The 14,012-nt window shown below is 46.0% G+C and overlaps 1 pseudogene; it reads right to left on the bottom strand.

Moving 5' to 3' along the window:
• Nucleotides 1–4,865: 4,865 nt before the first annotated feature.
• On the bottom strand, nucleotides 4,866–13,556 carry LOC122430812 (annotated as a pseudogene).
• Between the last annotated feature and the right edge of the window lie 456 nt (nucleotides 13,557–14,012).

Consider the following 14,012-nt stretch of genomic DNA (forward strand, 5'->3'; position numbering starts at 1 on the left):
AGAAGTCTTTGGGGAAGGAGGAAGGAACGATTCCTGGATAGCTGACAATGATGGGTCGGCTGGCCGGTTCAAGCTAGAGAAGCTGTAGGGAAGCAATTCTATGCCAGGTGGAGAGAATGGTAAGAGAAAGGCAGGGCAGCAATGCTGGGATTTCCCAGAGGACAAGATCCCTTTTCTATTAAACTTTATCAATGCTCAATTTTGTTAGATGATTGGAAACATGAGTTTTGTTTTGGAAGTGGCAGAGCAATATTCAGTGGAAGAACTGATGCTGAAGATGAAGCTCCAACACTTAGGCCATCTGATGTGAAGAGCCAGCTCTTGGAAGAGGCCCTGATGCCGGGAAAGACTGTAGGCAGAAGGAGAGGGATCAAAGGGATGAGATGGTGAGACAGGCATCACCGACTCAATGGACATGAGTTTGAGGAAACTCCACAAAATAATGAAAGACAGGGAAGCCTGTTCTGTTGCCATACATGTAATCACAAAGAGTCAGACATGACTTAGCAACTGAATAACACCAATGAGAACAGAGGATCCAGTGAAGCCTCTGGCCCTGGTAGGAGTGGAGAAAGATTTAGGTGGAAGGGGAGGCTTCCCATTCTCTGGTGCAGGTCCTTGAATCCAAGGCAAGGAGCACAAGATATTGAATGTGTTACCAAATATTGTTTTCTAAAGAAACAAAAACACATTATCTGTAGGAGTGAGAGCTTTGACTGAGTTTGTGCTCTAGATTTTACTGAGGGATGTGGAAGGAAACTGGAGTGGGCTGAGTCTGCAAAAAGCAGGTGATCAGGTGCTGGAGGGCGAGGCATGTGGTAAACATTCTGCACTAGGTGGAAAACGAATCCAGAAAAAGTGTCTCTTCTGCAGTGTACATGCCAACATATCCCTTTGTTGAGGCAGATCACTACAGTGGTGTTTTGGGGCAAGCGAGAAATGCACGGTGGTTGGTTTGCTTTTATCAATTTCTGTGGGTAGTTAGATGAGTCAGTGTCTGGTTACTTCACTGCATGGTTGGAATCATGCTTGGGAACGAAAACTAGATGAGGTCCACAGATATTTCATCATTAAACAGTAAGGATAGGAAGGTTTCTAAGGCAACTGTAGGTAATTTCAACATGAGGGGCCAAATGGGGACAGTTTCATTTAACAGGCTGAGATTGGATTGCACAGGTTGCCATAGTTGTTGCTATGACAAGTAGCCATAACAGCTACTTGTTGCTATGCTGGAGATGTGGGAAACTGACAAAACCTCAAAAGCCTTACAGCTCTCCTTGCAATGCAATTTCAGGCTAGAAGTCATTGGCAAGGAAAGACTGACAGGTTAGGCTGGGAAGGGAGTAATCTGAGCCAGTAGTCATTAGCTCTTGTTGGAGCCCAGAAAACAGAAGCATCGGCTCAGTCAGAATTTTTTATCATGGTTCAGAAATAGAGGTCATTTGGCTTGAATCAACATTTAGTCTTGGGGATGGCAGCCATAGCCTCTAAACAGAAGATTTCCTTCTCCCCAGGTGGGAGGATAATTCATATTTGTTCCAGACTCAGGAACCCAGAAAGCCCTCTCAGCACCACTTGTTCTTAGCAGGCACGCATGCAATCTAGAAGGTGGAATTATCATCATGGCGCCCATTTTCCAGATGAGAAAACTGAGGTTAAGGGACTTGATCAAGTTCACACACCTATACACGTGAATCGTCAAGCAAAACCCCAGGGCAATAGTCCTCAATTTGTGTGTTATTGCTCCACACCCACTGGGAGTGGTTGGTGGTGATCTGGCAGAATGCTTCGGGAGAAGCATGAAATATTCAGGCTTAAATTGAAGAAAGTAAGGAAAACTGCTAGAACATTGAGCTAACCTGAATCAAATCCTTATGATTATATATTGGAGATGAAAGATAGATTCAAGGGATTAGGTCTGGTAGTCTGAAGAACTATGGATGGAGGTTTGTAACATTGTATGGAGGTGGTCACCAAAACCATCCCCAAGAAAAACAAATATGAGAAGGAAAAGTGGTTGCCTGAGGAGGTCTTAAAAACAGCTGAGAAAATAAGAGAAGTGAAAGGCAAAGGAGAAAGGGAAAGACATACCCAATGGAAAGCAGATCTCCAGAGAAAAGCAAGGAGAGATAAAAAAAAGTCTTCGTAAATGAACAGTGCAAGAATTAGAGGAAAATAATAGAATTGTAAAGAGTATAGAACTCTTCAGGAAAATTGTAGCTACCAGAGGAACACTTCATGCAAAGATGGGCAGAATAAAGGACAGCAAAGTCAAAGGCCTACCAGAAGCAGATGAGATTAAGAGGAGGTGGCAAGAATGCCGAGATGAACTGTACAAAAATGGTCCTATATTCAGGATAGGGATGATGCATGGGTCACTCTTGTTATGTCTGGTATACTGGAGTATGAAGTCAAGTGGGCCTTAGGAAGCATTACTACAAACAAAGCTAGTGGAGGTGATGGAATTCCAGCTGAGCTGTTTAAAACATCCTAAGGAATGAGGCTATAAAACTGTTGCATTCACTATGCCAGCAGTTTGGAAAACACAGCAGTGGCCACAGTGCAAGAAAAGGTCAGTTTTCAACCAATCCAAAAGAAAGGCATTTTCAAAGAATGTTCAACCTATCATGCAACTGCGCTTACCTCACTTGCTAGCAAGGTAATGCTCAAAATCCTTCAAGCTAAGCTTCAACAGTACATGAACTGAGAAGTTTCAAATGTACAAACAAGATTGAGGAACCAGAGATCAAATTGCCAACATCCACTGGATCATAAAGAAAGCAAGGGGATCCCAGAAAAACATTTTCATCTGCTTCACTGACCATGCTAAAGCCTTTCATTGTGTGGACCACAACTAACTGTGGAAAATTCTTAAGGAAACGGGAGTAGAGGATCACCTTACCTGTCCCCTGAAAGTCTGTGTGTAGGTCAAAATGTGGCAGTTAGAATCAGACATGGAGCAATTGAAAGATTTAAAATCAGGAAAGGAGCATGAAAAGGTAGACATTGTCACTCTGGCTATTGAACTTTTATGTTGCATAAATCATTCAATATGCTGAACTGGATGAATCTCAAGCTGGAATCAAGATTGCTGGGAGAATTATCAACAGCCACAGATATGAAGATGACACCTCGCTAATGGCAGAAAGCAAAGAAGAAGTAAAGAGCCTCTTGATGAGAAGAGGAGATGCAAAAAGTGGCTTAAAACTCAACATTCAAAAAAGTATTCTCAAAATAATACTTAACATTCATGGCGTTCAGTCCCACAAATCATGGCATATAGATGAGGAAAAGTGGAAACAGTGGCAGATTTTATTTTCTTGGCTCCAAAATCACTATGGACCTTGACTGCAGCCACAAAATTAAAAGACATTTGCTCCTTGGAAGGAAGCACGGCTATGAAAAACCTGGACAGTGTAATAAAAGCAGAGACTCACATTGCTACAGAAATCTGTAGTGTCAAAGATATTATTTTTTTTCCCAAAATCATGCACAGATGTATGATCTGGACAAAAAGAGAGTGAATGCCAAAAAATTAAGCTTTTGAACTGTGGTGCTTGAGAAGATTCTTGACAGTCCCATATACAACAAGGAGATCAAGCCAGTCATTCTGAAAGGAAATCAACCTCTGACCCCTGCTGTCTCAGCTGAGGCATCTACTGAGGGCCTCCAGGTGGAAAGCATGGATGCTTCCACTGCAAATGTGCCTAACTGTGGCAGTTCCAAGCAAAGAGTTTGTAGCTCCACCCCTGGAGGAAGCTGAAAAAGGCTGAAGGCTCTGTGTACCCTGGGTCCCCTGATACCTGCATTGCATTTTCCCCGGTAGCATTGGAGGCCAAGGAAGGGGCATTCTGGGCCCTGGAGGAGGGGGATGGCTCAGGGATCCCATGGGGCCATCACTTACCAAGTAGGACTGGAAAGGACAGAGCAGGCATATGTGGCAGAGAGCTGGTGAGTGGGGTGTGGGAACAAGAGGGAACCAGCTCTGCGGGAACTACCTCACCCAAACTCCCCTGGAGGAGAAGTCCAGTGATAAGATCATCTGAGATGGGACGAAGAGAGTCTATTTCATTACCCCTTAGAATTCCTCTGAATGAGGAGGTGGTGGAGTTGGTGGGTCATCACAAACTCTTCCATGGCCTAGACCATCCCCAGTCGCTATCCTTGGGGCTGCCTCTCCCCAGCTTCATGCATGTAGTTCTGGAGGAAACTGAGAATCATGTGTGCTGCTGGGTCAGGGCCAATGACCATGTAAAGCCAGTCATAGGACCCCATGACCCTGCCAGGATGGCTGATCTGGTGCTCTTCAGGTGATCTGAGGTGGGTCATTCAGAGAACACCATTGAACTCTGATATCCCTGAGCTTCTTTCCTTACTAGGTGATGCCTTGGGGATACAAAATACTAAGGCTGGTAGCTTGGACTCCCTCACTAGGTGTAGAAGCCTTAAGGAAGAAAGTTGTCAGGCTAAGACCCCCAAAGGAGAGGGAAGGGAAAGAGCGAGGGTGAGAAAGAGAGAACTCATGACTTCTGATTTCTTGGGTCCAGTCACAGATCTTTGTATTTACTCTGATTCTTGTGTCCTGGATTCCCAGAATCATTTCAGTGAGTCTCCCTTTGAAGCCATTTGGAGTGGGCTCCTCTCAATTTTGCTTCAGACTTGGTACTAGATCCTTCACTCCCAGACACAAACAGAGGCACCCATTTGTTTCAGCACCATTAGGAGTGAAACACTTCATTCTTTACTGAGAATAGGGTGTGCAGACCACCAAATGCAGTTCATCAGCATCCTGGGCAGGAGTGCCCTAAGTGTGAGTGAGGGTGTGTTAGGAGTGGCCTTACTGATTGCTGAATCATTCCAAGCATTTACACTGCCTGTGCCAGGCCAATCCTGTCATTTCCTCGATCAAAGACTGAGAAGTACTGCCTCAGGAAGACGTCACCCAGGATCCATGTCTCTGCAGATTCACTCACTGTGTTCTCTTTAAAGGTGGTATAGCAGTCGCCGCTAGAATCCTGGGGGAGTCAGAGACACACATCAGTCAGCCTGAGTCCTTATCAGTGACTAACCCCAATATCGAGACCGAGCAGCGTTCTTGGTTTTATTTCCCTCTTTTGGTAAGTATCAAGTGATTTTGTGAGCTTCAGGGCATGTGAGAGTTCATCCAAAACCAAAAAGGGCCCATACATGTGGCTGCCATGAGGAAGGGTGTGGTGAGTGGAGGACTGGGAGTTGGGGAAACAGTGGAATGATAAACAACAAAGTCCTACTGTAGAGAGTAAGGAGCTATATTCAATACCCAGTGATAAACCACGTGAAAGAGAATACAAAAAAGAATATGTATTTTTATGTGAATAACTGAGTCACATTGCTGTGCAGCAGAACGTAAGGTGAAACTGAAGATCAGCCACACTTCAGTACAATTTTTAGAAAAGTACAAATGTGTCCCCTGGTTCTCCTCAGTTCCTGATTCTTTCCTCCTGGCTCCTGCTCCTTGTTTTCTCTACAGAGAATGCAGTTCCTCCTCTGGCATCCCCACAATCCAAACTTTATTAAATAATTTTATTTTGTATTGGAGTATAGCTGATTAACAATATTCTGAGTTTCAGGTGGATAGTAAAGTGACTCAATTGTATGGGAGATACCCCTCCCATCCAGGCTGTCATATAACTGAACAGATTTCCCTGTGCTACACAGTAACTCACTGTTGGTTATCCATCTTAAATATGGCAGTGCCCACAACATTTTCTTGAAGACTTAACTCAGGAACTCTGGGAAGTCTCCTTTGGCACACACTCACCCTCTTTGGCCACTCCAGGCTTGATTGGGTAACTTACTCTGGTTTCCCATTCCCACCGGTCAGTCAGTAGCCCTCATCACCCCTAGTAAGTCCCCAGTGCCCCAATGCAGAGCACCTTGGGATGCCATTTGCATGGAATCCAGTGCAGTGTTGCCTAGAACCAAGAAACCCTCCATATGGCTCCATGAGTTTGTGGCTTTAGAACTCCTGAGCTTCCCTCTGTTCCTCAAAGCCTTCTTTGAGCCCATCAGCCTGCTATGTACTCCCACAGGGAGCTGACATGAAGCCTCCACCCTGTGCCAGGTGAGCAGTCACTGTGCACCCTTTATTCACCTTAGTATCCAACATCTCCACAGAGGGGTCAGGTACCCCAATTCACAAAGGGCGCACCTGGCCAGAGCAATGGGAAGAAGCAGCCGAGATCTAGGGAGACCATGTAATTTGTCATCCAAAGCACGAAGGGAAGGGAGACTGTTAATTTATGCTGGGACATCACACTGGGATTGTCCCCAGCCATTCTCCTTGTAACATGGCCTATTTCAGGGACTGCAAGCGCTGACTTTCATGTTCATGCACCTAAGATTTCAGATTTAACTGAAGCTCTCTGAGGACTGACAGCCTTAGTGTTACCCTTGCCTTGTGACTCCCACCATGCCAGCATGGTGTGGCGTCTCCACATTTATTTCAGGATGATCAGTGTCCCAAACGGCCCTTTACTCTCAAGTGATTGGTTCTGTGGAAGGCACTGGCCCAGCCACAAGGCTCAGAGGCATCTGCAATGGTGTGACATGGCCTGCAGATGTCGCCCTCCTCCCAGCAGCAGTCCAAAGGTTCCTGCAAGCTCCAGTTTGAGAACCAACCCTCAGTACTGTCCCCTCACCTTAATCGTGTAGGCTTGAGATGGCAGTGAGCAGTTGATGCCATTGATAGAAGATAATAGAGCATAGGTTATGGACCGCAAAACATGAAGCATAGTGCTGCTAGAGTGAGAGGGAGAGAGGCTGGCCCTGGAGATCCTTGTGTCTGGAGACTGGGAGTGACGCTAGGGCATGACCTTTCACCTCGGAACCCCGTGGTGTGGCGCCGATGAGCCTCAGGATATTATTGACCAGTCTTCTTGGGCCAAGGATCAGTGATGTCCCAGTGTCCACAAGGGGCTCAGCCTCCAGAACAAGCAATAACCTGACTTTTCATGGAGATGCTGAGAGACAGTGCAAGAAAATGGGCATCAAGGTCACTCTGAGTCTCCCCAGAGCTGCCCCCTTCCTGACTGTCTCCTAAACAGCCCTTTGTCTCTTGCCCTGACTCTTTTCATCTGCTCTCGACACGGCACCTCCTTTGACATCCTTGAATGCAGTACTTAATACACCAGGATCTTTTGTACCTTGACACAAGCTGGTCTTCCTTCCTAAAAGACTTCTCTCCTCCTTCACTAGCAAATTTCTTCTCATCTTCCAGATTCCAGCTTAATTGTCATGGATTCATGGAAGTCTTTCCTGCGGTGTTTATCAGTTTCCTGTCTTGGTCACTCTCTATAGACCCTTCCTCATGTCTAGCACGTACCAAAGTCACAATACACTAAGTGTGTGTGTCATTTCTGTGTATCTGCCTTCTTAGATGTGAGGGCAAGTTTTATTCTCATTGCCTCCCTAAAGTGCCAGCACACAGTGGATGCCCAATGTTTGCCTGTTCAGTGAGTGAATAAAAACTCTGAAAATAATGAGATACATCCAGAGAGCTGTATCTGGTGTGGAACAAATAATGGGTCAAACAGAGTGAAGATGGAGATTCACAGGGGCAGCAGATTCTCATAGTGGAGGGAGAGAGGGGCTCCTCTGGGAGAGGGTGTCTCCCATCACTGCTCCTACAACCAGCTCAGACCCTGAGACCCTGGCCAGGAAATAGATCACTAGCCCACAGAAACTCCAAAGAACAGGTCAGCTTTTCTCTGAGGATATCACACAGAATCCTATCAAAGAGGACAGAAACCTCTTTTCCTCAGGTCACTCCTGGATCCCACCTTTCTGATTTTCTGTTATAGCCCCTGCCCCACTCTGTGCCCAGGTACATGGGGTGTCCTTTTTATTAGTTGCTTTCACGCCTTAAGACTGCAGCCAACCTCTTTCCACTGCTGGGTAGCTTCTCCATAAGGAGACCAGTTTTCCCCATTTGCTGAGGACTTTCCCTGTTTGCAAACTGAGACTTATCTGTACTGAGAACTTGCTTGGCCCCAGGTGGCCCTGCACAGTTGGTCATCTTATAGCGCTGTCCAGGCTAGGGAAATCCTCCCTGATCCTGTTCAACACTGCAGAGTCCTCTGACCATGCTCCCTGCCTCACAGGACAGCGGGTGCAGCGCTCTCCCAGCTGCACAGACCTCTCTGGACCCTGTGAGGACACTGGTCAGAGCGCTGGTCAGGAGGCCTGGGGATTATGAATCCATGGGCTGTTTGTGTATCTATGTGCTTGTGTGTTTGTTTGTATGTGTGTTTGTATGTGTCACTGTGTGTGCTTCTGTGTCTCTGACTAGCTATGCATGTTTATATGTTTCTCTGTGTATGTGTATATGTGTCTGCTTGTGTGTTTCCATATGTCTGTGTGTCTGTCTGTGTCATTGAGGATGGTGTATATATTTGTGTGACTGTGTGTTTGAGAATCCATTTGTGAGTATCTGCCTGTGTCCATGTACAGATGTGGAGCATCCCTTGGGCTGACCCTCAGAGAGAGAGGCTCACCGGTCCATGTGGACATGCCAGTAGCCCGCTTGGGTCAATGGTAGCCAGTTGAGCCATCCCTGGTAGTAGCGGTGGTCCACCCCACCAAACATCACCACACTGCCCTCCAGCTTGCTCCTGTAGAGAGAAGACAGTGGGGGGGATCCTTGGAGGACGGTAACAACAGCACTGTCTGAGAGCTTTGCTTCTCCACCCATCAAGGCCCTAATAATGTCTTCCTCGACAGATGCAGAAATCTAGGCTAGGAGCGACTGGGAACCAGACGGAGGTCGGTTACTGGCTAATGAGTGGCACAGAGGAGGTTAGAAGCTGAGTCACCTGGCTGGGCTCTACCCACTATATCTGCTGAAGATGCCCTGGACCTCCTGTGACATGAGTGCTCAGACACCCTCAGAGGACAGGGTGCTGAAGCATTTTGTATTTCCCCTTGTCCCCTTTGTCATTTTTCCGGAAAATCAAGGCCTGGGAGTGCTAAGGGTGTGGGATCAGGTCACCCAGAGTTGGCTCCACTAGCCTGTGACCTCTACTGTCCAAAGGGCCCCACACTCAGAAGCAACCCCACCTCTGCTCTCGTGTCTTGAAATGCCTAATATTTCATGAACAAGGGGTCCCACACTTTTGTTTTGTGTCCCACACTTTTATTTTTCACTGGCTCTTGCAAATTGGGTAAGTGGTCCTTCATTACCAGTAAAATGCTAATGAGGAAGGAAAGCTATCCACCATCATTCTCCTTCCTTATCAAATTCATAATCAAATCCTAATGCCTTTTCCTTCCACTTGTTTCCTGTTGCCTCTCATTAGTCTCCCTCCTCACTCATCCCCTAGACCAAGTTACTGATCTTGAGCCCAGGAGCAGGGTTATGTTCTAATAAAACGTTATTTATAAAAGCAGGTGGTGAAGCCAGGTAGGGCCCTGGGGCCATAGTTATCTTGGATTAGATTATCTCTCAGCATACTTCTTTCTCAAGTGTTCTATAAATTTCATGCAACTGAAAGCAAATTACAGCTAATTTGGAGAAATGGATTGTCCATCTCAGACTTACTTGCTCAGGTAGAAGGCAAAAACAGGCTCAGAAACGCCACCTTGATTCTTCAGGTTGTCAAGGATGGGGATGCCTCCAGTGAAAGATAAGTTGGGTAGTTCAAGCCCTAGATGTTTTCAAAAGGTATTCCCTCAAACCCGTATTTGGCCAGTCTTAGACCGAATTGCTGGTCAGTACTTACAAGGTCCCCAATCTGTGTGAGAGAAGAGTGATCCCACTTACAGATATGTGAAGTGAGGCTAGGACTGGGCTGGGGTGCATTGCCATTAGATCCTCAGAGAAGAATTGAGGCTGGGCTGTGTCTTCGGTGGAACTCAGAGGGTTAGACCATGCTGCGAGGGGGATTTGGGTTCCATTTTTGACAGGCTGTGAATTTTAAAACATCTGCCCCTCTGAAAAACACCAACTGATTGAGTCAATTTGGCCTGGTGGCTTCTGTACAGGTGGGGCAACCAAGAGTCAGGCCAGGTCCCATCGGTTCCCCCTTGTGGACAAAATGAGCCGAGAGTAAGGTAGCCTTCTCTTTGGCATCACTGTGACCTAATGACAGGAATGGACTGCCCTCTCTGTAAGGTGTTGTGGATTCTACGTCTGTCCAGGAAGACAGAAGCCGAAAACACAATCTTGCTTGCAGGGATCTATGAAATTACTGCCTGGGGAGTTCACTTTTCGGGATATGTGTGTCTTTGTGTGAGTGTATATGAGAGAAAAAGAGAGAGAGGGGAACTACTCAAGTACTTTGGGGGAGGCAGGCCATAGGTTTTATTAGACTCTCAAAGGCCCCTTAGAGTGAGAACTCATTTATGAGGCCCCCTAACTTCTCAGGCCTCCAGTTTCCCAGTCTGGATACCTGAAGCCCTTGACTGCCCCGAGGGTCCCCAGATCAGTTTTATCCTTTCACCAAACACCCCACAGCAACTTCACTCCTGAAAAGCCAGTCGAGCTCCAGTGTTTACCACATATGTGTCCTCAGCAAGGCCCTTGATGTCTGTACTTCAGTTTCCTAGTATGCAACATGAAATAATCAGAGTAACTGCTGTGTGGGGTTGTTGCAGAACTAAACCAGTTATCACCTGAAAGTGCCTGGAAGAGTCTGTGAATATGAAAGTGGGTGCTTTTGTCCCCTCTTCTCATTCCCAGCAAAATGAACCTTGACGTGCTCATGGGCAGAGAAGCTGCAAGTCCCCATCTCAAGCCACTCTCTGGGTTCGCTAAAATATGTGCTTGTGTGTCCCCATGGGCACTGCCTCCCCAGGGACAGGATCCTGTGGGTAAGATGGCCAATCTACGGATTGAGGCTAGGAACGTCCTGCCAATGGTCCTGCATCAGTTTTGCAAGCAGTGGTCACCCCACAGCCAGTCCTGACTCAGCATTTGTTACACTGTTACCCGAACGTTGTCAGGAGCATGAACTCCCTTCATACTCCCAGAACAGTATTCTATGCTGAAGGTGTTTCTGATAGGCCGGAAGGTGGAAGACTCAATATGTCTGATCATAACGTGTGAGGCTGCAGACACAAGAGATAAGTGTCATCAGGTGCCAAGGGTGCAAAACAGGGTGGCAGGGCAAGGGAAAGATGGTCCGGGTACGGGGTGGCTGTACTCACAACAGGTTGGGCTGGTGCAAAAGACGGATGGCACCCACAGGTCAAATGAGGCTGAGTCAAAGACAACCTGGAATTCCTGAGGGGGTGTTCCAATGGTGATGTAACCCACTTAGTGCATCTACAGGGGAAAGGAGGGACTAGGTTAGTGCAGAAGTGGCTACCCTCTATTCCCACACTCAGGCCTCCCTCTGGATGTCAGTATCTCTTGAGATCACTTTCTAACCACCATGCAGCTCACTGACGTTGGTCACAGAGGTGCCTGCATTTGATATATTTTTCCTGTGCTACATGGTATGCAGGATATTGACTATGACCAGGTCTTGAAGTGGTACAACCTGCTTTGGAAGAACAGAGGCATAACCACTGGACCTCCAGGACCACTAGACACCCAGGGAAGTCCTGGTGCCTTCATTTGAGAAGCTCTGTAGTCTCTCAAACATAGGCTTAACATCCCCTTCTCCAGGACGTCCTTCTTGATCAACCTCAGCCACTCCCTCTAAACTCAGACCACATCCAATCAACAGCACACAGGTGACCTTTTCATTTGACATCTATTTACTAATATGTCTACCCCTCAGGCTGGCATGAGCATTCTTGAAGACTAAATAAGCCCTTTTTCTAATCTAAAAACAGTAACCACAGTGTTAGATACTTATGGCCTTACACAGAATACGGGTTCAGGAACTTTTTACAGCTGTGGTTCTTGCATCTGTGGAACCTGAATTTCTCTGCCTGGGGATTGACAATTGCTTTGCCTTTGGTTCTATCAATTGATCAGTGACAGTTCACTCTTCATCTGTAACTGACTGACTCACTTATTTCAGAAGGAACAATCTCCCTTAAACTAATGACACATCTTTGACACAGAAATTGATATATACTTGCCACCTGGTAATTGCCAGGCCCAGTCACAAAGACCAACAGTTGAGGATGAGAGTGTGTTCTCCTCTGGATTGGGTCACTGTTTTCCAGTGTTTCTGCCTTCTGTAGGAACCCCAACCCCACATCCGCCAGGCACCTCCAGATGAGCCCCGGTGCTAGGCTAGAGCACCAGGGGGCGCTGTGGAGCACCATCCCCCCCAAATACTCACATCTTCAATGTTTCTCAGGGGGTGTGTAGCTATATTTGAGCCAGGAGAAGAAGTCTGGTACAGTCTGTAAGCATGTTCCTTCAGGAAATTGTTCAGCATATCATTTTCACTGCGGGTTTTTCTCATGATCTTCACTCTGGTTAGAGGCATACTTTACCGAGCATTTGGCAAAGAAAACAAAGAAGAAGCTACAATTAGCTGTCAGTGTTCAGGTATAACTGTCATTGTAATGGCCCTGTGTATTTTCTAATCATTTTTATGAGGCACATTATTATCAGAATTTCTTGCATATACCATGGCAAAGACATAGGTTTGGTTACAGGTTCTCTTCTGCAATCTGGGATAAGACATATGACCATGTGGTGTCTCAATCTCCCCCTAGGTAAAATGGTGAAATGTAACAATACAAACCCTCCAGATAGAATTTCTTGGGGATAAGTGAAGTGATGGATATAAGGTACGTGATAAATAGGAAGTCTCAACAATGACAGGCATTAGCATTGCTGTTGCCATCCCACTGTATCCTTCTCATAGAACCTCAAGGAAGAGGTAGAAGGGGGACTCTTATGCTCTTTTACAAGGGAGCAATTTGAAATGCAAGTGGTTACTGAGTTTGCTGTGGTCACACTGCTTATCAGATATAAAACTGTATGTAAAACAGTGTATCTTTCTCCAAGTTGAAAGAGAAGAGGGAGTTGAAAGAAGAATCCAGGAGATAGGGAACAAGTAAGGGAAATTCAGAGGCTCAAGAAGGAAGAATGAGTTAAGTGAAAAATTAAAAGAAAACTACACAGAGAGGAATACACTCACAGAGACTTCCAAAGAGAAGGAGAGGTAAATGATAGTGATACAGAGATGCAGACATAGACATATACACAATGAAGTAGACAGGGAACAAAGAGGACATGTTGAATAAAATGTAGAAAAGTACTATTCCACAGGACCACGCCTACATCTGCATAGACTGTGCACTGAACAGTTGTAAGGAGTTGGATTTTCAATAGGTCATGACTTGACCCCAAGAGTTGTGCAACCATGCAAATCTACACCAAGACCCTTGGGATCAACAGTTCCTAAAGCAAGGCACTTATCAATAAGTAAGGGTTGAACTTTAAGACTGTCAGGGAAATATTCCTTTCCCATCTAAACCTGATGGCTGGAAGAATAATCAGATGAAAAGAAAAATCTGAGAAAGGAAGATGATGCAGCTTACAGTCCCCATAGTTACTTGACTATGCACTCTGAGAAGGCCACCAGTCCGAGGAGCCCAAGCCACTTCATGCTCTTTCCTGGCTCCAAGTACTCAGAGAGGTTCGGGTTCTTAGCATGTAGTGGTGACCGTAAGCCCCGAGTTATACATGCTCTGACCTACCCTAGTTTTCCCCTTTATGCCACTAATAGATCTGATAAAAATTCAAAGCTTTTGCTAAATCTGTACCTTCATCAGTGCCCTTGGCGAGTGGTCTTTGAAGCTTCTCAGAATACAGTCAATTGAACTGTAATCTCTTCCTTAAATCTTGGCTGGAAAATCAAACTGATCTGCCTGGACTTCTAAGATGATGGCGAACCTTGCCTACTTGGAGAAAAATCTGCTAAGAACATCATGAAAATGGTAACTAGGGGCCATACTCGACATTCATGGTTTCATGTCATCTTCCTAGCCACTTCATGAGATATGCACTGATGTCTTCATTGGAGATGAGATTGCTGGGGGGATAAGTTGTCAAATGACAAAGT

The sequence above is a fragment of the Cervus canadensis genome, chromosome 29, assembly GCF_019320065.1.
Source record: "Cervus canadensis isolate Bull #8, Minnesota chromosome 29, ASM1932006v1, whole genome shotgun sequence".
Classification (NCBI taxonomy): Eukaryota; Metazoa; Chordata; class Mammalia; order Artiodactyla; family Cervidae; genus Cervus; species Cervus canadensis.